Source organism: Tenrec ecaudatus, chromosome 13, assembly GCF_050624435.1.
Source record: "Tenrec ecaudatus isolate mTenEca1 chromosome 13, mTenEca1.hap1, whole genome shotgun sequence".
Classification (NCBI taxonomy): Eukaryota; Metazoa; Chordata; class Mammalia; order Afrosoricida; family Tenrecidae; genus Tenrec; species Tenrec ecaudatus.
In genome coordinates this window covers 121,346,388-121,371,898 of record NC_134542.1, presented here as the reverse complement: position 1 = coordinate 121,371,898, position 25,511 = coordinate 121,346,388, and positions in this window count along the sequence as shown.

Genomic DNA, 25,511 nt, shown 5'->3' with positions numbered 1-25,511 from the left:
GCTCAGCTAGCCTAAGGCTATGGCACCCGTGGGCTTAGGCTAGGGCACCTCTAGGCTTAGGCTAGGGCACCCCTAGGCTTTGACTTAGGCTAGGGCTCAGCTAGCCTAAGGCTAGGGCAAGCCTAGGCGTAGGCTAGGGCACCCCTAGGCCTAGTGTAAGGCACCCCTAGGCTTAGGGTAGGGCACCCCTCGGCTTAGGCTAGGGCACAACTAGGCTTGGGCTAGGGCACCCCTAGGCTTAGGCTAGGGCACCCCTAGGCTTAGGCTAGGGCACCCCAGGCTTAGGCTAGTGCACCCCTAAGCTTAGGCTAGGGCACCCCTATTCTTAGGCTAGGGCACCCCTAGGCTTAGGCTAGGGCACCCCTAGGCTTAGGCTAGGGCACCCCTAGGCTTAGGCTAGGGCACCCCAAGTCTTACGCTTAGGCTAGGGCTAAGCTAGCCTAAGGCTAGGGCTCCACTAGCCTTAGGCAAGGGCACCCCTAGGCTTAGGCTAAGGCACCCCTTGGCTTAGGCTAGGGCACCCCTAGGCTTGGGCTAGGGCACCCCTAGGCTTAGGCTAAGGTTAGGGCTCCCCTAGCCTAAGGCTAGGACACCCCTAGGCTTAGGCTAGGGCACCCCTAGGCTTAGGATAGGGCACCACTAGGCTTAGGCTAGGGCACGCCTAGGCTTAGACTAGGGCACCCCAAGGCTTAGGCTAAGGCTAGTGCTCCTCTAGCCTAAGGCTATGGCACCCCTAGGGTTAGGCTAGGGCACCCCTAGGCTTAGGCTAGGGCAACCCTAGGTTTAGGCTAGGGCAGCCATAGGCTTAGGCTAGGGCACCCCAAGGCTTAGGCTAGGGCACACCTAGGCTTAGGCTAGGGCACCCCTAGGCTTAGGCTAGGGCACACCTAGGCTTAGGCTAGGGCACCCCTATGCTTAGGCTAAGGCTATGGGACCCCTAGGCTTAGGCTAAGGCACCCCTAGGCTTAGGCTAAGGCTATTTCACCCCTAGGCTTAGGCTAAGGCACCACTAGGCTTAGGCTAGGGCACCCCAAGGCTTAGGCTAGGGCACCCCTAGGCTTAGGCTAAGGCTAGGTCACCCCTAGGCTTAGGCTAAGGCACCACTAGGCTTAGGCTAGGGCAACCCTAGGTTTAGGCTAGGGCACTCCTAAATTAGGCTAGGGCACCCATAGTCTTAGGTTAGGGCACCCCTAGGCTTAGGCTAAGGCTAGGGCTCCCCTAGCCTAAGGCTAGGGCACCACTAGGCTTAGACTAGGGCACCCCTAGGCTTAGGCTAGGGCACCCTAGGCTTAGGCTAAGGCTAGGGGACCCCCAAGCTTAGGCTAAGGCATCCCTAGGCTTAGGCAAGGGCACCCTAGGCTTTGGTTAGTGCACTCCTAGGCTTAGGCTAGGGCACCCCTAGGCTTAGGTTAGGGCACCCCAAGGCTTAGGCTAGGGCACCCCTAAGCTTAGGCTAGGGCACCCCTAGTCTTAGGCTAGGGTAACCCTAGGCTTAGGCTAAGGCTAGGGCTCCTCTAGCCTAAGGCATTGGCACCCGTGGGCTTAGGCTAGGGCACCCCTAGGCTTAGGCTAGGGCACCCCTAGGCTTTGACTTAGGCTAGGGCTCAGCTAGCCTAAGGCTAGGGCAAGCCTAGGCGTAGGCTAGGGCACCCCTAGGCCTAGTGTAGGGCACCCCTAGGCTTAGGGTAGGGCACCCCTCGGCTTAGGCTAGGGCACAACTAGGCTTGGGCTAGGGCACCCCTAGGCTTAGGCTAGGGCACCCCTAGGCTTAGGCTAGGGCACCCCAAGGCTTAGGCTAGGGCACCCCTAAGCTTAGGCTAGGGCACCCCTATTCTTAGGCTAGGGCACACCAAGTCTTAGGCTTAGGCTAGGGCTCAGCTAGCCTAAGGCTAGGGCTCCACTAGACCGAGGCGAGGGCACCCCTAGCCTTAGGCTAGGGCACCTCTAGGCTTAGGCTAAGGCACCCCTTGGCTTAGGCTAGGTCACCCCTAGGCTTGGGCTAGGGCACCCCTAGGCTTAGGCTAAGGTTAGGGCTCCCCTATCCTAAGGCTAGGGCACCCCTAGGCTTAGGCTAGGGCACCCCTAGGCTTAGGATAGGGCACCACTTGGCTTAGGCTAGGGCACCCCTAGGCTTAGGCTAAGGTTAGGGCTCCCCTAGCCTAAGGCTAGGGCTTCCCTAGGCTTAGTCTAGGGCACTCCTAGGCTTAGGCTAGGGCACCCCTAGGCTTAGGCTAAGGCTAGGGCTCCCCTAGGCTAACCCTAGGGCACCCCTAGGCTTAGGCTAGGTCGCCGCAAGGCTTAGGCTAGGGCACCCCTAAGCTTAGGCTAAGTCACCCCTAGTCTTAGGCTAGCACACCCCTAGGCTTAGGCTAAGGCTAGGTGTCCTCTAGCCTAAGGCTATGGCACCCCTAGGCTTAGGCTAGGGCACCCATAGGCTTAGGCTAGGGCACCTCTAGGCTTAGGCTTAGGCTAGGGCTCAGCTAGCCTAAGGCTAGGACAATCCTAGGCTTAGGCTAGCACACCCCTAGGCTTAGGCTAGTGGACCCCTAGGCTTAGGCTAAGGCTAGAGCTCCCCTAGACTAACCCTAGGGCAACCCTAAGCTTAGGCTAGGGCACCCCAAGGCTTAGGCTAGGGCACCCCTAAGCTTAGTCTAGGGCACCCCTATTCTTCGGCTAGGGCACCCCTAGGCTTAGTCTAAGGCAAGGGCTCCTCTAGCCTAAGGCTATGGCACCCGTAGGCTTAGGCTAGGGCACCCCTAGGCTTAGGCTAAGGCACCCCTAGGCTTAGACTTAGGCTAGGGCTCAGCTAGCCTAAGGCTAGGGCAAACCTAGGCTTAGGCTAGGGCAACCCTAGGCCTAGGGTAAGGCACCCTTAGGCTTAGGGTAGGGCACCCCTCGGCTTAGGCTAGGGCACAACTAGGCTTGGGCTAGGGCACCCCTAGGCTTAGGCTAGGGCACCCCTAGACTTAGGCTAGGGCACCCCTAGGCTTAGACTAGGGAACCCCTAGGCTTAGGCTAAGGCTAGGGCTCCCCTAGCCTAACCATAGGGCACCCCTAGGCTTAGGCTAGGGCACCCAAAGCTTAGGCTAGGGCACCCCTAAGCTTAGGCTAGGGCACCCCTAAGCTTAGGCTAGGGCACCCCTAGAATTAGGTAGGGATCCCCCTAGGCTTAGGTTAGCGCACTTCTATGCTTAGGCTAGGCACCCCTAGACTTAGGCTAGGGCAACCCTAGCCTTAGGCTGGGGCACCCCTAGGCTTAGGCTAAGGCTAGGGCTCCCCTAACCTAAGGCTAGGGTACCCCTAGGCTTAGGCTAGGGCACCCATAGACTTAGGCTAGGGCACCCCTTGGCTTAGGCTAGGGCACCCCTAGGCTTAGACTAGGGCACCCCTAGGCTTAGGCTAAGGATAGGGCTCCTCTAGCCTAAAGCTAGGGCATCCCTAGGCTTGGGCTACGGCACCCCTAGGCTTAGGCTAGGGCACCCCTAGGCTTAGACTAAGGCTAGGACTCCCCTATCCTAAGGCTAGGTCACCCATAGCCTTAGGCTAGGGAACCCCTAATCTTAGGCTAGGGCACCCCTATGCTTAGGCTATGGCACCCCTAGGCTTAGGGTAGGGCACCCCTAGGCTTAGGCTAGGGCACATCTAGGCTTAGGCTAGGGCACCCCTAGTCTTAGGCTAAGGCTAGGGCACCCCTAGGCTTAGGCTAGGGCACCACTAGGCTTAGGCTAGAGCACCCCTATGCTTATGTCAGGGCACCACTAGGATTAGACTAGGGCACCCCTAGGCTTATGCGAGGGCACCCCTAGGCTTAGATTAGGGCACCAAAGCTTAGGCTAGGGCACCCCTAGGCTTAGGCTAAGGCAGGCCTAGGCTTAGGGAAGGCTAGGGATCCTCTAGCCTAAGACTAGGGCACCCCTAGGCTTAGGCTAGGGCACCCCTAGGCTTAGGCTAGGGCACCCCTAGGCTTAGGCTAGGGCATCCCTAGGCTTAGGGTAGGGCACCCCTAGGCTTAGGCTAGGGCACCCCTAGGCTTAGGCTAAGGCTAGGGCTCCCCTAGATTAACCCTAGGGCACCCCTAGGCTTAGTTTAGGGCACCCCAAGGCTTAGGCTAGGGCACCCCTAAGCTTAGGTTATGGCACCCCTAGTCTTAGGCTAGGGCACCCCTAGGCTTAGGCTAGAGCACCCTTAGGCTTAGGCTAGGGCACCCCTAGGCTTGGGCTAGGGCAACCCTAGACTTAGGCTAAGGTTAGGGCTCCCCTAGCCTAAGGCTAGGGCACCCCTAGGCTTAGGCTAGGGCACCCCTAGGCTTAGGATAGGGCACCCCTAATCTTAGGCTAGGGCACCCCTAGGCTTAGGCTAAGGCTAGGGCTCCCCTAGCCTAACCCTAGGGCACCCCTAGGCTTATGCTTGGTCACCGCAAGGCTTAGGCTAGGGCACCCCTAAGCTTAGGCTAGGGCACCCCTAGTCTTAGGCTAGGACACCCCTAGGCTTAGGCTAAGGTTCGGGCTCCTCTAGCCTAAGGCTATGGCACTCCTAGGGTTAGGCTAGGGCACCCATAGGCTTAGGCTAGGGCACCTCTAGGCTTAGGCTTAGGCTAGGGCTCAGCTAGCCTAAGGCTAGGGCAATCCTAGGCTTAGGCTAGGGCACCCTTTTGCTTAGGCTAGGGCACCCCTAGGCTTAGGCTAAGGCTAGGGCTCCCCTAGAGTAATCCTAGGGCACCCCTAAGCTTAGGCCAGGGAACCCCAAGGCTTAGGTTAGGGCACCCCTAGTCTTAGGCTAGGGCACCCCTAGGCTTAGGCTAAGGCTAGGGCTCCTCTAGCCTAAGGCTATGGCACCCGTAGGCTTGGGCTAGGGCACCCCTAGGCTTAGGCTAGGGCACCCCTAGGCTTAGACTTAGGCTAGGGTCAGCTAGCCTAAGGCTAGGGCAAGCCTAGGCTTAGGCTAGGGCACCCCTAGGCCTAGGGTAGGACACCCCTAGGCTTAGGGTAGGGCACCCCTCGGCTTAGGCTAGGGCACAACTAGGCTTGGGCTAGGGCACCCCTAGGCTTAGGCTAGGGCACCCCTAGGCTTAGGCTAGGGCACCCCTAGGCTTAGGCTAGGGCACCCCTAGGCTTAGGCTAGGGCACCCCTATTCTTAGGCTAGGGCAACCCTAGGCTTAGCCTAAGGCTAGGGCTCCTCTAGCCTAAGGCTATGGCACCCCTAGGCTTAGGATAGGGCACCCCTAGGCTTAGGCTAGGGCACCCCAAGTCTTATGCTTAGGCTAGGGCTCAGCTAGCCTAAGGCTAGGGCAAGCCTAGGCTTAGGCTAGGGCACCCCTAGGCTAAAGCTAGGGCACCCCTAGGCGAAGGGTAGGGCACCTTCGGCTTAGGCTAGGGCACATCTAGGCTTAGGCTAGGGCACCCCTAGGCTTAGGCGAAGGCTAGGGCTCCACTAGACTAAGGCTAGGGCACCCCTAGCCTTAGGCTAGGGCACCCCTAGGCTTAGGCTAAGGCACCCCTAGGCTTAGGCTAGGGCACCCCTAGGCTTAGGCTAAGGCTAGGGCTCAGCTAGCCTAAGGCTAGGGCAATCTTAGGCTTAGGCTAGGGCACCCCTAGGCTTAGGCTAGGGCACACCTAGGCTTAGGCTAATGCTAGGGCTCCCCTAGACTAACCCTAGGGCACCCAAAAGCTTAGGCTAGGGCACCCCTATTCTTAGGCTAGGGCACCCCTAGGCTTAGGCTAAGGCTAGGGCTCCTCTAGCCTAAGGCTATGGCACCCCTAGGCTTAGGCTAGGGCACTCCTAGGCTTAGGCTAGGGCACCCCAAGTCTTAGGCTTAGGCTAGGGCTCAGCTAGCCTAAGGCAAGGGCTCCTCTAGCCTAAGGCTATGGCACCCATAGGCTTAGGCTAGGGCACCCCTAGGCTTAGGCTAGGGCACCCCTAGGCTTAGACTTAGGCTAGGGCTCAGCTAGCCTAAGGCTAGGGCAAACCTAGGCTTAGGCTAGGGCACCCCTAGGCCTAGGGTAGGGCACCCCTAGGCCTAGGGTAGGGCACCCCTCGGCTTAGGCAAGGGCACCCCTAGGCTTAGGCTAAGGCACCCCTTGGCTTAGGCTAGGGCACCCCTAGGCTTGGGCTAGGGCACCCCTAGGCTTAGGCTAAGGTTAGGGCTCCCCTAGCCTAAGGCTAGGACACCCCTAGGCTTAGGCTAGGGCGCCCCTAGGCTTAGGATAGGGCACCACTAGGCTTAGGCTAGGGCACGCCTAGGCTTAGACTAGGGCACCCCAAGGCTTAGGCTAAGGCTAGTGCTCCTCTAGCCTAAGGCTATGGCACCCCTAGTGTTAGGCTAGGGCACCCCTAGGCTTAGGCTAAGGCACCCCTAGGCTTAGACTTAGGCTAGGGCTCAGCTAGCCTAAGGCTAGGGCAAACCTAGGCTTAGGCTAGGGCACCCCTAGGCCTAGGGTAGGGCACCCCTAGGCCTAGGGTAGGGCACCCCTCGGCTTTGGCTAGGGCACAACTAGGCTTGGGCTAGGGCACCCCTAGGCTTAGGCTAGGGCACCCCTAGGCTTAGGCTAGGGCACACCTAGGCTTAGACTAGGGAACCCCTAGGCTTAGGCTAAGGCTAGGGCTCTCCTAGCCTAACCATAGGCACCCCTAGGCTTAGGCTAGGGCACCCCAAGGCTTAAGCTAGGGCACCCCTAAGCTTAGGTTAGGGCACCCGTATTCTTAGGCTAGGGCACCCCTAAGCTTAGGCTAAGGCTAGGGCTCCTCTAGCCTAAGGCTATGTCACCCCTAGGCTTAGGCTAGGGCACCCCAAGTCTTAGGCTTAGGCTAGGGCTCAGCTAGACTAAGGCTAGGGCAAGCCTAGGCTTAGGCTAGGGCACCCCTAGGCTTAGGCTAGGGCACCCCTAGGCGAAGGGTAGGGCACCTTCGGCTTAGGCTAGGGCAAATCTAGGCTTAGGCTAGGGCACCCCTAGGCTTAGGCTAAGGCACCCCTAGGCTTAGGCTAGGGCACCCCAAGTCTTAGGCTAGGGCACCCCTAGGCTTGGGCTAGGGCACCCCTAGGCTTAGGCTAAGGCTAGGGCTCCCCTAGCCTAACCCTAGGGCACCCCTAGGCTTAGGCTAGGTCACCGCAAGGCTTAGGCTAGGGCACCCCTAAGCTTAGGCTAGGGCACCCCTAGTCTTAGGCTAGGACACCCCTAGGCTTAGGCTAAGGCTAGGGCTCCTCTAGCCTAAGGCTATGGCACCCCTAGGCTTAGGCTAGGGCACCCATAGGCTTAGGCTAGGGCACCTCGAGGCTTAGGCTTAGGCTAGGGCTCAGCTAGCCTAAGGCTAGGGCAATCCTAGGCTTAGGATAGGGCACCCCTAGGCTTAGGCTAGGGCACCCCTAGGCTTAGGCTAAGGCTAGGGCTCCCCTAGACTAACCCTAGGGCTCCCCTAAGCTTAGGCTAGGGCACCCCAAGGCTTAGGCTAGGGCACCCCTAAGCTTAGGCTAGGGCACCCCTATTCTTAGGCTAGGGCACCCCTAGGCTTAGGCTAAGGCTAGGGCTCCTCTAGCCTAAGGCTATGGCACCCCTAGGCTTAGGCTAGGGCACCCCTAGGCTTAGGCTAGGGCACCCCAAGTCTTAGGCTTAGGCTAGGGCTAAGCTAGCCTAAGGCTAGGGCTCCACTAGCCTTAGGCAAGGGCACCCCTAGGCTTAGGCTAAGGCACCCCTTGGCTTAGGCTAGGGCACCCCTAGGCTTGGGCTAGGGCACCCCTAGGCTTAGGCTAAGGTTAGGGCTCCCCTAGCCTAAGGCTAGGACACCCCTAGGCTTAGGCTAGGGCGCCCCTAGGCTTAGGATAGGGCACCACTAGGCTTAGGCTAGGGCACGCCTAGGCTTAGACTAGGGCACCCCAAGGCTTAGGCTAAGGCTAGTGCTCCTCTAGCCTAAGGCTATGGCACCCCTAGTGTTAGGCTAGGGCACCCCTAGGCTTAGGCTAAGGCACCCCTAGGCTTAGGCTAGGGCACCCCTAGGCTTGGGCAAGGGCACCCCTAGGCTTAGGCTAAGGTTAGGGCTCCCCTAGCCTAAGGCTAGGGCACCCCTAGGCTTAGGCTAGGGCACCCCTAGGCTTAGGATAGGGCACCACTTGGCTTAGGCTAGGGCACCCCTAGGCTTAGGCTAAGGTTAGGGCTCCCCTAGCCTAAGGCTAGGGCTTCCCTAGGCTTAGGCTAGGGCACTCCTTGGCTTACGCTAGGGCACCCCTAGGCATAGGCTAAGGCTAGGGCTCCCATAGGCTAACCCTAGGGCACCCCTAGGCTTAGGCTAGGTCACCGCAAGGCTTAGGCTAGGGCACCCCTAAGCTTAGGCTAAGTCACCCCTAGTCTTAGGCTAGCACACCCCTAGGCTTAGGCTAAGGCTAGGTGTCCTCTAGCCTAAGGCTATGGCACCCCTAGGCTTAGGCTAGGGAACCCATAGTCTTAGGCTAGGGCACCTCTAGGCTTAGGCTTAGGCTAGGGCTCAGCTAGCCTAAGGCTAGGGCAATCCTAGGCTTAGGCTAGGGCACCCCTAGGCTTAGGCTAGTGGACCCCTAGGCTTAGGCTAAGGCTAGGGCTCCCTAGACTAACCCTAGGGCAACCGTAAGCTTAGGCTAGGGCACCCCAAGGCTTAGGCTAGGGCACCCCTAAGCTTAGGCTAGGGCACCACTTGTCTTTGGCTAGGGCACCCCTAGGCTTAGACTTAGGCTAGGGCTCAGCTAGCCTAAGGCTAGGGCAAACCTAGGCTTAGGCTAGGGCACCCCTAGGCCTAGGGTAGGGCACCCCTTGGCTTAGGCTAGGGCACCCCTCGGCTTAGGCTAGGGCACAACTAGGCTTGGGCTAGGGCACCCCTAGGCTTAGGCTAGGGCACCCCTAGGCTTAGACGTAGGCTAGGGCTCAGCTAGCCTAAGGCTAGGGCAAACCTAGGCTTAGGCTAGGGCACCCCTAGGCCTAGGGTAGGGCACCCCTAGGCTTAGGGTAGGGCACCCCTCGGCTTAGGCTAGGGCACAACTAGGCTTGGGCTAGGGCACGCCTAGGCTTAGGCTAGGGCACCCCTAGGCTTAGGTTAGGGCACACCTAGGCTTAGACTAGGGAACCCCTAGGCTTAGGCTAAGGCTAGGGCTCTCCTAGCCTAACCATAGGGCACCCCTAGGCTTAGGCTAGGGCACCACAATGCTTAGGCTAGGGCACCCCTAAGCTTAGGCTAGGGCACCCGTATTCTTAGGCTAGGGCACCCCTAAGCTTAGGCTAAGGCTAGGGCTCCTCTAGCCTAAGGCTATGGCACCCCTAGGCTTAGGCTAGGGCACCCCAAGTCTTAGGCTTAGGCTAGGGCTCAGCTAGCCTAAGGCTAGGGCAAGCCTAGGCTTAGGCTAGGGCACCCCTAGGCTTAGGCTAGGGCACCCCTAGGCGAAGGGTAGGGCACCTTCGGCTTAGGCTAGGGCACATCTAGACTTAGGCTAGGGCACCTCTAGGCTTAGGCGAAGGCTAGGGCTCCACTTGACTAAGGCTAGGGCACCCCTAGCCTTAGGCTAGGGCACCCCTAGGCTTAGGCTAAGGCACCCCTAGGCTTAGGCTAGGGCACCCCAAGACTTAGGCTAGGGCACCCATAGGCTTGGGCTAGGGCACCCCTAGGCTTAGGCTAAGGCTAGGGCTCCCCTAGCCTAACCCTAGGGCACCCCTAGGCTTAGGCTAGGTCACCGCAAGGCTTAGGCTAGGGCACCCCTAAGCTTAGGCTATGGCACCCCAAGTCTTAGACTTAGGCTAGGGCTCAGCTAGCCTAAGGCTAGGGCAAGCCTAGGCTTAGGCTATGGCACCCCTAGGCTTAGGCTAGGGCACCCATAGGCTTAGGCTAGGGCACCTCGAGGCTTAGGCTTAGGCTAGGGCTCAGCTAGCCTAAGGCTAGGGCAATCCTAGGCTTAGGATAGGGCACCCCTAGGCTTAGGCTAGGGCACCCCTAGGCTTAGGCTAAGGCTAGGGCTCCCCTAGACTAACCCTAGGGCTCCCCTAAGCTTAGGGTAGGGCACCCCAAGGCTTAGGCTAGGGCACCCCTAAGCTTAGGCTAGGGCACCCATATTCTTAGGCTAGGGCACCCCTAGGCTTAGGCTAAGGCTAGGGCTCCTCTAGCCTAAGGCTATGGCACCCCTAGGCTTAGGCTAGGGCACCCCTAGGCTTAGGCTAGGGCACCCCAAGTCTTAGGCTTTGGCTAGGGCTAAGCTAGCCTAAGGCTAGGGCTCCACTAGCCTTAGGCAAGGGCACCCCTAGGCTTAGGCTAAGGCACCCCTTGGCTTAGGCTAGGGCACCCCTAGGCTTGGGCTAGGGCACCCCTAGGCTTAGGCTAAGGTTAGGGCTCCCCTAGCCTAAGGCTAGGACACCCCTAGGCTTAGGCTAGGGCACCCCTAGGCTTAGGCTAGGGCACCCCTAGTCTTAGGCTAGGGCACCCCTAGGCTTAGGCTAAGGCTAGGGCTCCTCTAGCCTAAGGCTATGGCACCCGTGGACTTAGGCTAGGGCACCCCTAGGCTTAGGCTAGGGCACCCCTAGGCTTTGACTTAGGCTAGGGCTCAGCTAGCCTAAGGCTAGGGCAAGCCTAGGCGTAGGCTAGGGCACCCCTAGGCCTAGTGTAGGGTACCCCTAGGCTTAGGGTAGGGCACCCCTCGGCTTAGGCTAGGGCACAACTAGGCTTGGGCTAGGGCACCCCTAGTCTTAGGCTAGGGAATCCCCTAGGCTTAGGCTAGGGCACCCCAAGGCTTAGGCTAGGGCACCCCTAAGCTTAGGCTAGGGCACCCCTATTCTTAGGCTAGGGCACCCCAAGTCTTAGGCTTAGGCTAGGGCTCAGCTAGCCTAAGGCTAGGGCTCCACTAGACGAAGGCGAGGGCACCCCTAGCCTTAGGCTAGGGCACCTCTAGGCTTAGGCTAAGGCACCCCTTGGCTTAGGCTAGGGCACCCCTAGGCTTGGGCTAGGGCACCCCTAGGCTTAGGCTGAGGTTAGGGCTCCCCTAGCCTAAGGCTATGGCACCCCTAGGCTTAGGCTAGGGCACCCATAGGCTTAGGCTAGGGCACCTCTAGGCTTAGGCTTAGGCTAGGGCTCAGCTAGCCTAAGGCTAGGGCAATCCTAGGCTTAGGCTAGGGCACCCCTAGGCTTAGGCTAGGGCACTCCTAGGCTTAGGATAGGGCACCACTTGGCTTAGGCTAGGGCACCCCTAGGCTTAGGCTAAGGTTAGGGCTCCCCTAGCCTAAGGCTAGGGCTGCCCTAGGCTTAGGATAGGGCACTCCTAGGCTTAGGCTAGGGCACCCCTAGGCTTAGGCTAAGGCTAGGGCTCCCCTTGGCTAACCCTAGGGCACCCCTAGGCTTAGGCTAGGTCACCGCAAGGCTTAGGCTAGGGCACCCCTAAGCTTAGGCTAAGTCACCCCTAGTCTTAGGCTAGCACACCCCTAGGCTTAGGCTAAGGCTAGGTGTCCTCTAGCCTAAGGCTATGGCACCCCTAGGCTTAGGCTAGGGCACCCATAGGCTTAGGCTAGGGCACCTCTAGGCTTAGGCTTAGGCTAGGGCTCAGCTAGCCTAAGGCTAGGGCAATCCTAGGCTTAGGCTAGGGCACCCCTAGGCTTAGGCTAGTGGACCCCTAGGCTTAGGCTAAGGCTAGGGCTCCCCTAGACTAACCCTAGGGCAACCCTAAGCTTAGGCTAGGGCACCCCAAGGCTTAGGCTAGGGCACCCCTAAGCTTAGGCTAAGGCACCCCTAGTCTTAGGCTAGGGCACCCCTAGGCTTAGTCTAAGGCAAGGGCTCCTCTAGCCTAAGGCTATGGCACCCGTAGGCTTAGGCTAGGGCACCCCTAAGCTTAGGCTATGGCACCCCAAGTCTTAGACTTAGGCTAGGGCTCAGCTAGCCTAAGGCTAGGGCAAGCCTAGGCTTAGGCTATGGCACCCCTAGGCTTAGGCTAGGGCACCCATAGGCTTAGGCTAGGGCACCTCGAGGCTTAGGCTTAGGCTAGGGCTCAGCTAGCCTAAGGCTAGGGCAATCCTAGGCTTAGGATAGGGCACCCCTAGGCTTAGGCTAGGGCACCCCTAGGCTTAGGCTAAGGCTAGGGCTCCCCTAGACTAACCCTAGGGCTCCCCTAAGCTTAGGGTAGGGCACCCCAAGGCTTAGGCTAGGGCACCCCTAAGCTTAGGCTAGGGCACCCCTATTCTTAGGCTAGGGCACCCCTAGGCTTAGGCTAAGGCTAGGGCTCCTCTAGCCTAAGGCTATGGCACCCCTAGGCTTAGGCTAGGGCACCCCTAGGCTTAGGCTAGGGCACCCCAAGTCTTAGGCTTTGGCTAGGGCTAAGCTAGCCTAAGGCTAGGGCTCCACTAGCCTTAGGCAAGGGCACCCCTAGGCTTAGGCTAAGGCACCCCTTGGCTTAGGCTAGGGCACCCCTAGGCTTGGGCTAGGGCACCCCTAGGCTTAGGCTAAGGTTAGGGCTCCCCTAGCCTAAGGCTAGGACACCCCTAGGCTTAGGCTAGGGCACCCCTAGGCTTAGGCTAGGGCACCCCTAGTCTTAGGCTAGGGCACCCCTAGGCTTAGGCTAAGGCTAGGGCTCCTCTAGCCTAAGGCTATGGCACCCGTGGACTTAGGCTAGGGCACCCCTAGGCTTAGGCTAGGGCACCCCTAGGCTTTGACTTAGGCTAGGGCTCAGCTAGCCTAAGGCTAGGGCAAGCCTAGGCGTAGGCTAGGGCACCCCTAGGCCTAGTGTAGGGCACCCCTAGGCTTAGGGTAGGGCACCCCTCGGCTTAGGCTAGGGCACAACTAGGCTTGGGCTAGGGCACCCCTAGTCTTAGGCTAGGGAATCCCCTAGGCTTAGGCTAGGGCACCCCAAGGCTTAGGCTAGGGCACCCCTAAGCTTAGGCTAGGGCACCCCTATTCTTAGGCTAGGGCACCCCAAGTCTTAGGCTTAGGCTAGGGCTCAGCTAGCCTAAGGCTAGGGCTCCACTAGACGAAGGCGAGGGCACCCCTAGCCTTAGGCTAGGGCACCTCTAGGCTTAGGCTAAGGCACCCCTTGGCTTAGGCTAGGGCACCCCTAGGCTTGGGCTAGGGCACCCCAGGCTTAGGCTGAGGTTAGGGCTCCCCTAGCCTAAGGCTATGGCACCCCTAGGCTTAGGCTAGGGCACCCATAGGCTTAGGCTAGGGCACTCCTAGGCTTAGGATAGGGCACCACTTGGCTTAGGCTAGGGCACCCCTAGGCTTAGGCTAAGGTTAGGGCTCCCCTAGCCTAAGGCTAGGGCTGCCCTAGGCTTAGGCTAGGGCACTCCTAGGCTTAGGCTAGGGCACCCCTAGGCTTAGGCTAAGGCTAGGGCTCCCCTTGGCTAACCCTAGGGCACCCCTAGGCTTAGGCTAGGTCACCGCAAGGCTTAGGCTAGGGCACCCCTAAGCTTAGGCTAAGTCACCCCTAGTCTTAGGCTAGCACACCCCTAGGCTTAGGCTAAGGCTAGGTGTCCTCTAGCCTAAGGCTATGGCACCCCTAGGCTTAGGCTAGGGCACCCATAGGCTTAGGCTAGGGCACCTCTAGGCTTAGGCTTAGGCTAGGGCTCAGCTAGCCTAAGGCTAGGGCAATCCTAGGCTTAGGCTAGGGCACCCCTAGGCTTAGGCTAGTGGACCCCTAGGCTTAGGCTAAGGCTAGGGCTCCCCTAGACTAACCCTAGGGCAACCCTAAGCTTAGGCTAGGGCACCCCAAGGCTTAGGCTAGGGCACCCCTAAGCTTAGGCTAGGGCACCCCTAGTCTTAGGCTAGGGCACCCCTAGGCTTAGTCTAAGGCAAGGGCTCCTCTAGCCTAAGGCTATGGCACCCGTAGGCTTAGGCTAGGGCACCCCTAGGCTTAGGCTAGGGCACCCCTAGGCTTAGACTTAGGCTAGGGCTCAGCTAGCCTAAGGCTGGGGCAAACCTAGGCTTAGGCTAGGGCACCCCTAGGCCTAGGGTAAGGCACCCCTAGGCTTAGGGTAGGGCACCCCTCGGCTTAGGCTTGGGCACAACTAGGCTTGGGCTAGGGCACCCCTAGGCTTAGGCTAGGGCACCCCTAGGCTTAGGCTAGGGCACCCCTAAGCTTAGGCTAGGGCACTCGTATTCTTAGGCTACGGCACCCCTAAGCTTAGGCTAAGGCTAGGGCTCCTCTAGTCTAAGGCTATGGCACCCCTAGGCTTAGGCTAGGGCACCCCAAGTCTTAGGCTTAGGCTAGGGCTCAGCTAGCCTAAGGCTAGGGCAAGCCTAGGCTTAGGCTAGGGCACCCCTAGGCTTAGGCTAGGGCACCTCTAGGCGAAGGGTAGGGCACCTTCGACTTAGGCTAGGGCACATAGACTTAGGAAAGGGCACCCTTAGGCTTAGGCGAAGGCTAGGGCTCCACTTGACTAAGGCTAGGGCACCCCTAGCCTTAGGCTAGGGCACCCCTAGGCTTAGGCTAAGGCACCCCTAGGCTTAGGCTAGGGCACCCCAAGGCTTAGGCTAGGGCACCCCAAGGCTTGGGCTAGGGCACCCCTAGGCTTAGGCTAAGGCTAGGGCTCCCCTAGCCTAACCCTAGGGCACCCCTAGGCTTAGGCTAGGTCACCGCAAGGCTTAGGTTAGGGCACCCCTAAGCTTAGGCTAGGGCACCCCTTGTCTTAGGCTAGGACACCCCTAGGCTTAGGCTAAGGCTAGGGCTCCTCTAGCCTAACGCTATGGCACCCCTAGGCTTAGGCTAGGGCACCCATAGGCTTAGGCTAGGGCACCTCGAGGCTTAGGCTTAGGCTAGGGCTCAGCTAGCCTAATGCTAGGGCAATCCTAGGCTTAGGCTAGGGCACCCCTAGGCTTAGGCTAGGGCACCCCTAGGCTTAGGCTAAGGCTAGGGCTCCCCTAGACGAAACCTAGGGCTCCCCTAAGCTTAGGCTAGGGCACCCCAAGGCTTAGGCTAGGGCACCCCTAAGCTTAGGTTAGGGCACCCCTATTCTTAGGCTAGGGCACCCCTAGGCTTAGGCTAAGGCTAGGGCTCCTCTAGCCTAAGGCTATGGCACCCCTAGGCTTAGGCTAAGGCACCCCTTGGCTTAGGCTAGGGCACGCCTAGGCTTAGACTAGGGCACCCCAAGGCTTAGGCTAAGGCTAGTGCTCCTCTAGCCTAAGGCTATGGCACTCCTAGTGTTAGGCTAGGGCACCCCTAGGCTTAGGCTAGGGCAACCCTAGGTTTAGGCTAGGGCAGCCATAGGCTTAGGCTAGGGCACCCCAAGGCTTAGGCTAGGGCACACCTAGGCTTAGGCTAGGGCACCCCTAGGCTTAGGCTAGGGCACACCTAGGCTTGGGTAGGGCACCCCTATGCTTAGGCTAAAACTAGGGGACCCCTAGGCTTAGGCTAAGGCACCCCTAGGCTTAGGCTAAGGCTATTTCACCCCTAGGCTTAGGCTAAGGCACCACTAGGCTTAGGCTAGGGCACACCTAGGCTTAGGCTAGGGCACCCCTAGGCTTAGGCTAAGGCTAGGTCACCCCTAGGCTTAGGCTAAGGCACCACTAGGCTTAGGCTAGGGCACCCCTAGGTTTAGGCTAGTGCACTCCTAGGCTTAGGCTAGGGCACCCCAAGGCTGAAGCTAGGGCAACCATAGGCTTAGGCTAAGGCTAGGGCTCCAATAGCCTAAGGCTAGGGCACCCCTAGGCTTAGGCTAGGGCACACCTAGGCTTAAACTAGGGCACCCGTAGACTTAGGCTAAGGCTAGGGCTCCCCCTAGCCTAACCCTAGGGCACCCCTAGGCTTACGCTAGGGGACCCCTAGGCTTAGGCTAGGGCACCCCTAAATTAGGCTAGGGCACCCATAGTCTTAGGTTAGGGCACCCCTAGGCTTAGGCTAAGGCTAGGGCTCCCCTAGCCTAAGGCTAGGGCACCACTAGGCTTAGACTAGGGCACCCCTAGGCTTAGGCTAGGGCACACCTAGGCTTAGGCTAGGGCACCCTAGGCTTAGGCTAAGGCTAGGGGACCCCTAGGCTTAGGCTAAGGTATCCCTAGGCTTAGGCAAGGGCACCCTAGGCTTTGGTTAGGGCACTCCAAGGCTTAGGCTAGGGCACCCCTAGTCTGAGGCTAAGGCACCCCTAGGATGAGGCTAGAGCACCCCTAGGCTTAGGCTAAGGCTAGGGCTCCACTAGCCTAAGGCTAGGGCACCCCTAGGTTTAGGCTAGGGCACCCCTAGGCTTAAGCTAGGGCACCAGTAGGCTTTGGCTAAGGCTAGGTCTCCCCTATCCAAAGGCTAGGGCACCCCTAGGCTTTGGCTAGGGCACTCCTAGGCTTAGGCTAGGGCACCCCTAGGATTAGGCTAAGGCTAGGGCTCCCCTAGCCTAACCCTAGGGCACCCTTAGGCTTAGGCTAGGGACCCCTAGGCTTAGGCTAGGGCACCCCTAAGCTTAGGCTAGGGCACCCCAAGTCTTAGGCTAGGGCACACCTAGGCTTAGGCTAAGGCTAGGGCTCCCCTAGCCTAAGGCTAGGGCACCACTAGGCGTAGGCTAGGGCACCCTTAGGCTTAGGCTAGGGCCCCCTAAGCTTAGGCTAGGGCACCCCTAGGCTTAGGCTAGGGCACCCCTAGGCTTAGGCTAAGGCTAGGGCTCAGCTAGCCTAAGGCTAGGGCACCCCTAGGCTTCGGTTAAGGCACCCCTAGGCTAGGGTAGGGCACCCCTAGGCTTAGGCTAGGGCACCCCTAGGCTTAGGCTAAGGCTAGGGATCGCCTAGCCTAACGCTAGGGCACCCCTAGGCTTAGGCTAGGGCACCCCAAGGCTTAGGCTAGGGCACCCCTAGGCTTAGGATAAGGCTAGGGCTCCCCTAGCCTAAGGCTAGGGCACCACTAGGCGTAGGCTAGGGCACCCTTATGCTTAGGCTAGGGCCCCCTAAGCTTAAGCTAGGGCACCCCTAGGCTTAGGATAGGGCACCCCTTGGCTTAGGCTAGTGCACCCCTAGCCTTAGGCTAAGGCTTGGGCTCAGCTAGCCTAAGGCTAGGGCACCCCTAGGCTTAGGTTAAGGCACCCCTAGGCTTAGGGTAGGGCACCCCTAGGCTTAGGCTAGGGCACCCCTAGTCTTAGGCTAAGGCTAGGGATCAACTAGCCTAACGCTAGGGCACCCCTAGGCTTAGGCTAGGGCACCCCAAGGCTTAGGCTAGGGCACCCCTAGTCTTAGGCTAGGGCACCCCTAGGCTTAGGCTACGGCTAGGGCTCCTCTAGCCTAAGGCTATGGCTCCCCTAGGCTTAGGCAAGGGCACCCCTAGGCTTAGGCTATGGCACCCCTAGGCTTGGGCTAGGGCACCCCTAGGCTTAGGCTAAGGTTAGGGCTCCTATAGCCTAAGGCTACGGCACCCCTAGGCTTAGGCTAGGGCACCCCTAGGCTTAGGATAGGGCACCACTAGGCTTAGACTAAGGCACCCCTAGGCTTATGGTAAGTCTAAGGCTCCCCTAGCCTAAGGCTTGGGCACCCCTAGGCTTAGGCTAGGGCACCCCTAGGCTTAGGCTAGGCCACCCCTAGGCTTAGGCTAAGGCTAAGGCTCCCCTAGCCTAACCCTAGGGCATCCCTAGGCTTAGGCTAGGGCACCCTAGGCTTAGGCTAGGGCACCCCTAGTCTTAGGCTAGGGCACCACTAGGCTTAGGTTAAGGCTAGGTCTCCTCTAGCCTAAGGTTAGGGCAAGCCTATGTCAGGCTAGGGCACCCATGGGCTTAGGGTAGGGCACCCCTAGGCTTAGGGTAGGGCACCCCTCGGCTTAGGCTAGGGCACGCCTAGGCTTAGGCTAGGGCAGCCATAGGCTTAGGCTAAGGCTAGGGCTACTCTATCCTAAGGCTTGGGCACCCCTAGGCTTAGGCTAGGGCACCCCTAGGCTTAGGCTACGGCACCCGTAGGCTTACGCTAGGGAACCACTAGGCTTAGGCTAGGGCAACCCTAGGCTTAGGCTAGGGCAACCCTAGGCTTAGGCTAGGGCAGCCATAGGCTTAGGCTAGGGCAGCCATAGGCTTAGGCTAAGGCTAGGTCTCCTCTATCCTAAGGACTGGGCACTCCTAGCCTAAGGCTAGGGCACCCCTAGGCTTAGGCTAGGGCACCCCTAGGCTTAGGCTAGGGCACCCCTAGGCTTAGGCTAGGGCACCCCTAGGCTTAGGCTTAGGCTAGGGCTCAGCTAGCCTAAGGCTAGGGCAAGCCTAAGCTTAGGCTAGGGCACCCGTAGGCTTAGTGTAGGGCACCCCTAGGCTTAGGCTAGGGCACGCCTAGGCATAGGCTAGGGCACCCCTAAGCTTAGGCTAAGGCTAGTGCTCCCCTAGCCTAAGGCTAGGGTACCCCTAGGGTTAGGCTAGGGCACCCCTAGGCTTAGGCTAGGGCAACCCTAGGCTTAGGCTAGGGCAGCCAGAGGCTTAGGCTAAGATTAGGGCTCCTCTATCCTAAGGCCTGAGCACCCCTAGGCTTAGGCTAGGGCACCCCTAGGCTTAGGCTAGGGCACCCCTAGGCTTAGGCTAGGGCACACCTAGGCTTAGGCTAGGGCACACCTAGGCTTAGGCTAGGGCACCCCTAGGCTTAGGCTAAGGCTAGGGGACCCCTAGGCTTAGGATAAGGCACCCCTAGGCTAAGGCTAGGGCACCCCTAGGCTTAGGCAAGGGCACCCCTAGCCTTAGGCTAAGGCTAGGTAACCCCTAGGCTTAGGCTAAGGCACCACTAGGTTTAGGCTAGGGCACCCCTAGGCTTAGGCTAGGGCACTCCTAGGCTTAGGCTAGGGCACCCCTAGGCTTAAACTAGGGCACCCGTAGACTTAGGCTAAGGCTAGGGCTCCCCCTAGCCTAACCCTAGGGCACCCCAAGGCTTACGCTAGGGACCCCTAGGCTTAGGCTAGGGCACCCCTAAATTAGACTAGGGCACCCCTAGGCTTAGGCTAAGGCTAGGGCTCCCCTAGCCAAAGGCTAGGGCACCACAAGGCTTAGGCTAGGGCACCCCTAGGCTTAGGCTAGGGCACACCTAGGTTTAGGCTAGGGCACCCTAGGCTTAGGCTAAGGCTAGGGGACCCCTAGGCTTAGGCTAAGGCATCCCTAAGCTTAGGCAAGGGCACCTTAGGCGGAGGCTAGGGCACTCCTAGGCTTAGGCTAGGGCTCCCCTAGCCTAAGGCTAGGGCACCCCTAGGCTTAGGCTAGGGCACCCCTAGGCTTAAGCTAGGGCACCAGTAGGCTTTGGCTAAGGCTAGGTCTCCCCTATCCAAAGGCTAGGGCATCCCTAGGCTTTGGCTAGGGCACTCCTAGGCTTAGGCTAGGGCACCCCAAGGATTAGGCTAAGGCTAGGGCTCCCCTAGCCTAACCCTAGGGCACCCCTAGGCTTAGGCTAGGGACCCGTAGGCTTAGGCTAGGGCACCCCTAAGCTTAGGCTAGGGCACCCCAAGGCTTAGGCTAGGGCAACCCTAGGCTTAGGCTAAGGCTAGGGCTCCCCTAGCCTAAGGCTAGGACACCACTAGGCGTAGGCTAGGGCACCCTTAGGCTTAGGCTAGGGCCCCCTAAGCTTAGGCTAGGGCACCCCTAGGCTTAGTATAGGGCACCCCTAGGCTTAGGCTAGGGCACCCCTAGGCTTAGGCTAAGGCTAGGGCTCAGCTAGCGTAAGGCTAGGGCACCCCTAGGCTTAGCTTAGGGCACCCCTAGGCTTAGGGTAGGGCACCCCTAGGCTTAGGCTAGGGCACCCCTAGGCTTAGGCTAAGGCTAGGGATCGCCTAGCCTAATGCTAGGGCACCCCTAGGCTTAGGCTAGGGCACCCCAAGGCTTAGGCTAAGGCTACGGCTACTCTAGCCTAAGGCTATGGCACCCCTAGGCTTAGGCTAGGGCACCCCTAGGCTTAGGCTAGGGAAGCCATAGGCTTAGGCTAAGGCTAGGGCTCCTCTAGCCTAAGGCCTTGGCACCCCTAGGCTTAGGCTAGGGCACCGCTAGGCTTAGTCTAAGGCTAGCGCACCCCTTGGCTTAGGCTAGGGCACCCCAAGGCTTAGGCTAAGGCTAGGGCTCCTCTAGCCTAAGGCTATGGCACCCCTAGGCTTAGGCTAGGGCACCCCTAGGCTTAGGCAAGGGCACCCCTAGGCTTAGGCTTAGGCTAGGGCTCAGCTAGCCTAAGGCTAGGGCAAGCCTAGGCTTATGCTAGGGCACCCCTGGGCTTAGGATAGGGCACCCCTAGGCTTAGGGTAGGGCACCCCTCGGCTTAGGTTAGGGCACGCCTAGGCTTAATCTAGGGCACCCCTAGGCTTAGGCTAAGGCTAGTGTTCCCCTAGCCTAAGGCTAGGGCACCACAAGGGTTAGGCTAGGGCATCCCTAGGCTTAGGCTAGGGCACCCCTAGGCTTAGGCTAGGGCAGCCATAGGCTTAGGCTAAGGCTAGGGCTTCTCTAGCCTAAGGCCTGGGCACCCCTAGACTTAGGCTATGGCACTCCTAGGCTTAGTCTAAGGCTAGGGCACCCCTTGGCTTAGGCTAGGACACCTCGAGGCTTAGGCTAGGGCACCCCTAGGCTTAGGATAAGGCTAGTGCTCCCCTAGCCTAAGGCTAGGGCACCCCTAGGGTTAGGCTAGGGCACCCCTAAGCTTAGGCTAGGGCAACCCTAGGCTTAGGCAAGGGAAGCCATAGGCTTAGGCTAAGGCTAGGGCTCCTCTATCCTAAGGCCTGGGCACCCCTAGGCTTAGGCTAGGGCACCCCTAGGCTTAGGCTAGGGCACCCCTAGGCTTAGGCTAGGGCACCCCTAGACTTAGGCTAGGCCACCCCTAGGCTTAGGCTAGGGCATCCCTAGGCTTAGGCTAGGGTAACCCTAGGGTTAGGCTAGGGCAGCCATAGGCTTAGGCTTAGGTTAGGGCTCAGCTAGCCTAAGGCTAGGGCAAGCCTAGGCTTAGGCTAGGGCACCCCTAGGTTTAGGGTAGGGCACACCTAGGCTTAGGCTAGGGCACACCTAGGCTTAGGCTAGGGCACCACTAGGCTTCGGCTAAGGCTAGTGCTCCCCTAGCCTAAGGCTAGGTTACCCCTAGGGTTAGGCTAGGGCACCCCTAGGCTTAGGCTAGGGCAACCCTAGGCTTAGGCTAGGGCAGCCATAGGCTTAGGCCAAGGCTAGGGCTCCTCTATCCTAAGGAATGAGCACCCCTAGGCTTAGGCTAGGGCACCACTAGGCTTAGGCTAGGGCACCCCTAGGCTTAGGCTAGGGCACACCTAGGCTTAGGCTAGGGCACCCCTAGGCTTAGGCTAAGGCTAGGGGACCCCTAGGCTTAGGCTAAGGCACCCCTAGGCTTAGGCTAAGGCTAGGTCACCCCTAGGCTTAGGCTAAGGCACCACTAGGCTTAGGCTAGGGCACCCCTAGGCTTAGGCTAGGGCACCCCTAGGCTTAGGCTAAGGCTAGGTCACCCCTAGGCTTAGGCTAAGGCACCACTAGGCTTAGGCTAGGGCACCCCTAGGCTTAGAATAGGGCACTCCTAGGCTTAGGCTAGGGCAACCCTACGCTGAAGCTAGGGCACCCATAGGCTTAGGCTAAGGCTAGGGCTCCAATAGCCTAAGGCTAGGGCACCCCTAGGCTTAAACTAGGGCACCCGTAGACTTTGGCTAAGGCTAGGGCTCCCCCTAACCTAACCCTAGGGCACCCCTCGGCTTACGCTAGGGACCCTTAGGCTTAGATTAGAGCACCCCTAAATTAGGCTAGGGCACCAATGGTCTTAGGCTAGGGCACCCCTAGGCTTAGGCTAATGCAGCCATAGGCTTAGGCTAAGATTAGGGCTCCTCTATCCTAAGGCCTGAGCACCCCTAGGCTTAGGCTAGGGCACCCCTAGGCTTAGGCTAGGGCACCCCTAGGCTTAGGCTAGGGCACACCTAGGCTTAGGCTAGGGCACCCCTAGGCTTAGGCAAGGGCACCCCTAGGCTTAGGCTAAGGCTAGGTAACCCCTAGGCTTAGGCTAAGGAACCACTAGGCTTAGGCTAGGGTACCCCTAGGCTTAGGCTAGGGCATTCCTAGGCTTAGGCTAGGGCACCCCTAGGCTGAAGCTAGGGCACCCATAGGCTTAGGCTAAGGCTAGGGCTCCAATAGCCTAAGGCTAGGGCACCCCTAGGCTTAAACTAGGGCACCAGTAGACTTAGGCTAAGGCTAGGGCTCCCCCTAGCCTAACCCTAGGGCACGCCTAGGCTTAATCTAGGGCACCCCTAGGCTTAGGCTAAGGCTAGTGTTCCCCTAGCCTAAGGCTAGGGCACCACAAGGGTTAGGCTAGGGCATCCCTAGGCTTAGGCTAGGGCACCCCTAGGCTTAGGCTAGGGCAGCCATAGGCTTAGGCTAAGGCTAGGGCTTCTCTAGCCTAAGGCCTGGGCACCCCTAGACTTAGGCTATGGCACTCCTAGGCTTAGTCTAAGGCTAGGGCACCCCTTGGCTTAGGCTAGGACACCTTTGAGGCTTAGGCTAGGGCACCCCTAGGCTTAGGCTAAGGCTAGGGCTCCCCCTAGCCTAACCCTAGGGCACCCCTAGGCTTACGCTAGGGACCCCTAGGCTTAGGCTAGGGCACCCCTAAATTAGGCTAGGGCACCCATAGTCTTAGGCTAGGGCACCCCTAGGCTTAGGCTAAGGCTAGGGCTCCCCTAGCCAAAGGCTAGGGCACCACTAGGCTTAGGCTAGGGCACACCTAGGCTTAGGCTAGGGCACACCTAGGCTTAGGCTAGGGCACCCTAGGCTTAGCCTAACGCTAGGGGACCCCTAGGCTTAGGCTAAGGCATCCATACGCTTAGGCAAGGGCACCCTAGGCGTAGGCTAGGGCACTCCTAGGCTTAGGCTAGGGCACCCCTAGGCTGAGGCTAGGGCACCCCTAGGCTGAGGCTAGGGCACACCTCGGCTTAGGCTAAGGCTAGGGCACCCCTAGGCTTAACCTAGGGCACCAGTAGGCTTTGGCTAAGGCTAGGTCTCCCCTATCCAAAGGCTAGGGCACCCCTAGGCTTTGGCTAGGGCACTCCTAGGCTTAGGCTAGGGCACCCCTAGGATTAGGCTAAGGCTAGGGCTCCCCTAGCCTAACCCTTGGGCACCCCTAGGCTTAGGCTAGGGACCCCTAGGCTTAGGCTAGGGTACCCCTAAGCTTAGGCTAGGGCACCCCAAGGCTTAGTCTAGGGCACCCCTAGGCTTAGGCTAAGGCTAGGGCTCCCCTAGCCTAAGGCTAGGGCACCACTAGGTGTAGGCTAGGGCACCCTTAGGCTTAGGCTAGGGCCCCCTAAGCTTAGGCTAGGGCACCCCTAGGCTTAGTATAGGGCACCCCTAGGCTTAGGCTAGGGCACCCCTAGGCTTAGGCTAAGGTTAGGGCTCAGCTAGCCTAAGGCTAGGGCACCCCTAGGCTTAGCTTAGGGCACCCCTAGGCTTAGGGTAGGGCACCCCTAGGCTTAGGCTAGGGCACCCCTAGGCTTAAGCTAAGGCTAGGGATCGCCTAGCCTAACGCTAGGGCACCCCTAGGCTTAGGCTAGGGCACCCCAAGGCTTAGGCTAAGGCTAGGGCTACTCTAGCCTAAGGCTATGGCACCCCTAGGCTTAGGCTAGGTCAACCCTAGGCTTAGGCAAGGGCACCCCTAGGCTTAGGCTTAGGCTAGGGCTCAGCTAGCCTAAGGCTAGGGCAAGCCTAGGCTTATGCCAGGGCATCCCTGGGCTTAGGGTAGGGCACCCATAGACTTAGGGTAGGGCACCCCTCGGCTTAGGATAGGGCACGCCAAGGCTTAATCTAGGGCACCCGTAGGCTTCTGCTAAGGCTAGTGTTCCCCTAGTCTAAGGCTAGGGCACCACAGGGGTTAGGCTAGGGCATCCCTAGGCTTAGGCTAGGGCACCCCTAGGCTTAGGCTAGGGCAGCCATAGGCTTAGGCTAAGGCTAGGGCTCCTCTAGCCTAAGGCCTGGGCACCCTAGGCTTAGGCTAGGGCACCCCTAGGCTTAGTCTAAGGCTAGCGCACCCCTTGGCTTAGGCTAGGGCACCCCAAGGCTTAGGCTAAGGCTAGGGCTCCTCTAGCCTAAGGCTATGGCACCCCTAGGCTTAGGCTAGGGCACCCCTAGGCTTAGGCAAGGGCACCCCTAGGCTTAGGCTTAGGCTAGGGCTCAGCTAGCCTAAGGCTAGGGCAAGCCTAGGCTTATGCTAGGGCACCCCTGGGCTTAGGGTAGGGCACCCCTAGGCTTAGGGTAGGGCACCCCTCGGCTTAGGCTAAGGCTAGGGCTCCTCTAGCCTAAGGCCTGGGCACCCCTTGGCTTAGGCTATGGCACTCCTAGGCTTAGTCTAAGGCTAGGGCACCCCTTGGCTTAGGCTAGGGCACCCCTAGGCTTAGGCTAGGGCACCCCTAGGCTTAGGCTAAGGCTAGTGCTCCCCTAGCCTAAGGCTAGGGCACCCCTAGGGTTAGGCTAGGGCACCCCTAAGCTTAGGCTAGGGCAACCCTAGGCTTAGGCTAGGGAAGCCATAGGCTTAGGCTAAGGCTAGGGCTCCTCTATCCTAAGGCCTGGGCACCCCTAGGCTTAGGCTAGGGCACCCCTAGGCTTAGGCTAGGGCACCCCTAGGCTTAGGCTAGGGCACCCCTAGGCTTAGGCTAGGGCACCCCTAGGCTTAGGCTAGGGCATCCCTAGGCTTAGGCTAGGGTAACCCTAGGGTTAGGCTAGGGCAGCCATAGTCTTAGGCTTAGGTTAGGGCTCAGCTAGCCTAAGGCTAGGGCAAGCCTAGGCTTAGGCTAGGGCACCCCTAGGCTTAGGGTAGGGCACCCCTAGGCTTAGGCTAGGGCACACCTAGGCTTAGGCTAGGGCACCACTAGGCTTAGGCTAGGGCTAGTGCTCCCCTAGGCTAAGGCTAGGGTACCCCTAGGGTTAGGCTAGGGCACCCCTAGGCTTAGGCTAGGGCAGCCATAGGCTTAGGCTAGGGCAGCCATAGGCTTAGGCTAAGGCTAGGGCTCCTCTATCCTAAGGCCTGGGCACCCCTAAGCTTAGGCTAGGGCACCCCTTGACTTAGGCTAGGGCACCCCTAGGCTTAGGCTAGGGCACTCCTAGGCTTAGGCTAGGGCACCCCTATGTTTAGGCTAAGGCTAGGGGACCCCTAGGCTTAGGCTAAGGCACCCCTAGGCTAAGGCTAAGGCTAGGTCACCCCTAGGCTTAGGCTAAGGCACCACTAGGCTTAGCCTAGGGCACCCCTAGGCTTAGGCTAGGGCACCCCTAGGCTTAGGCTAAGGCTAGGTCACCCCTAGGCTTAGGCTAAGGCACCACTAGGCTTAGGCTAGGGCACCCCTAGGCTTTGGCTAGTGCACTCCTAGGCTTAGGCTAGGGCACCCCTAGGCTGAAGCTAGGGCACCCATAGGCTTTGGCTAAGGCTAGGGCTCCAATAGCCTAAGGCTAGGGCACCCCTAGGCTTAGGCTAGGGCACCCCTAGGCTTAAACTAGGGCACCCGTAAACGTAGGCTAAGGCTAGGGCTCCCCTAGCCTAACCCTAGGGCACACCTAGGCTTAGGCTAGGGCACCCCTAGGCTGAAGCTAGGGCACCCCTAGGCTTAGGCTAATGCTAGGGCTCCCCTAGCCTAAGGCTAGGGCACCACTAGGCGTAAGCTAGGGCA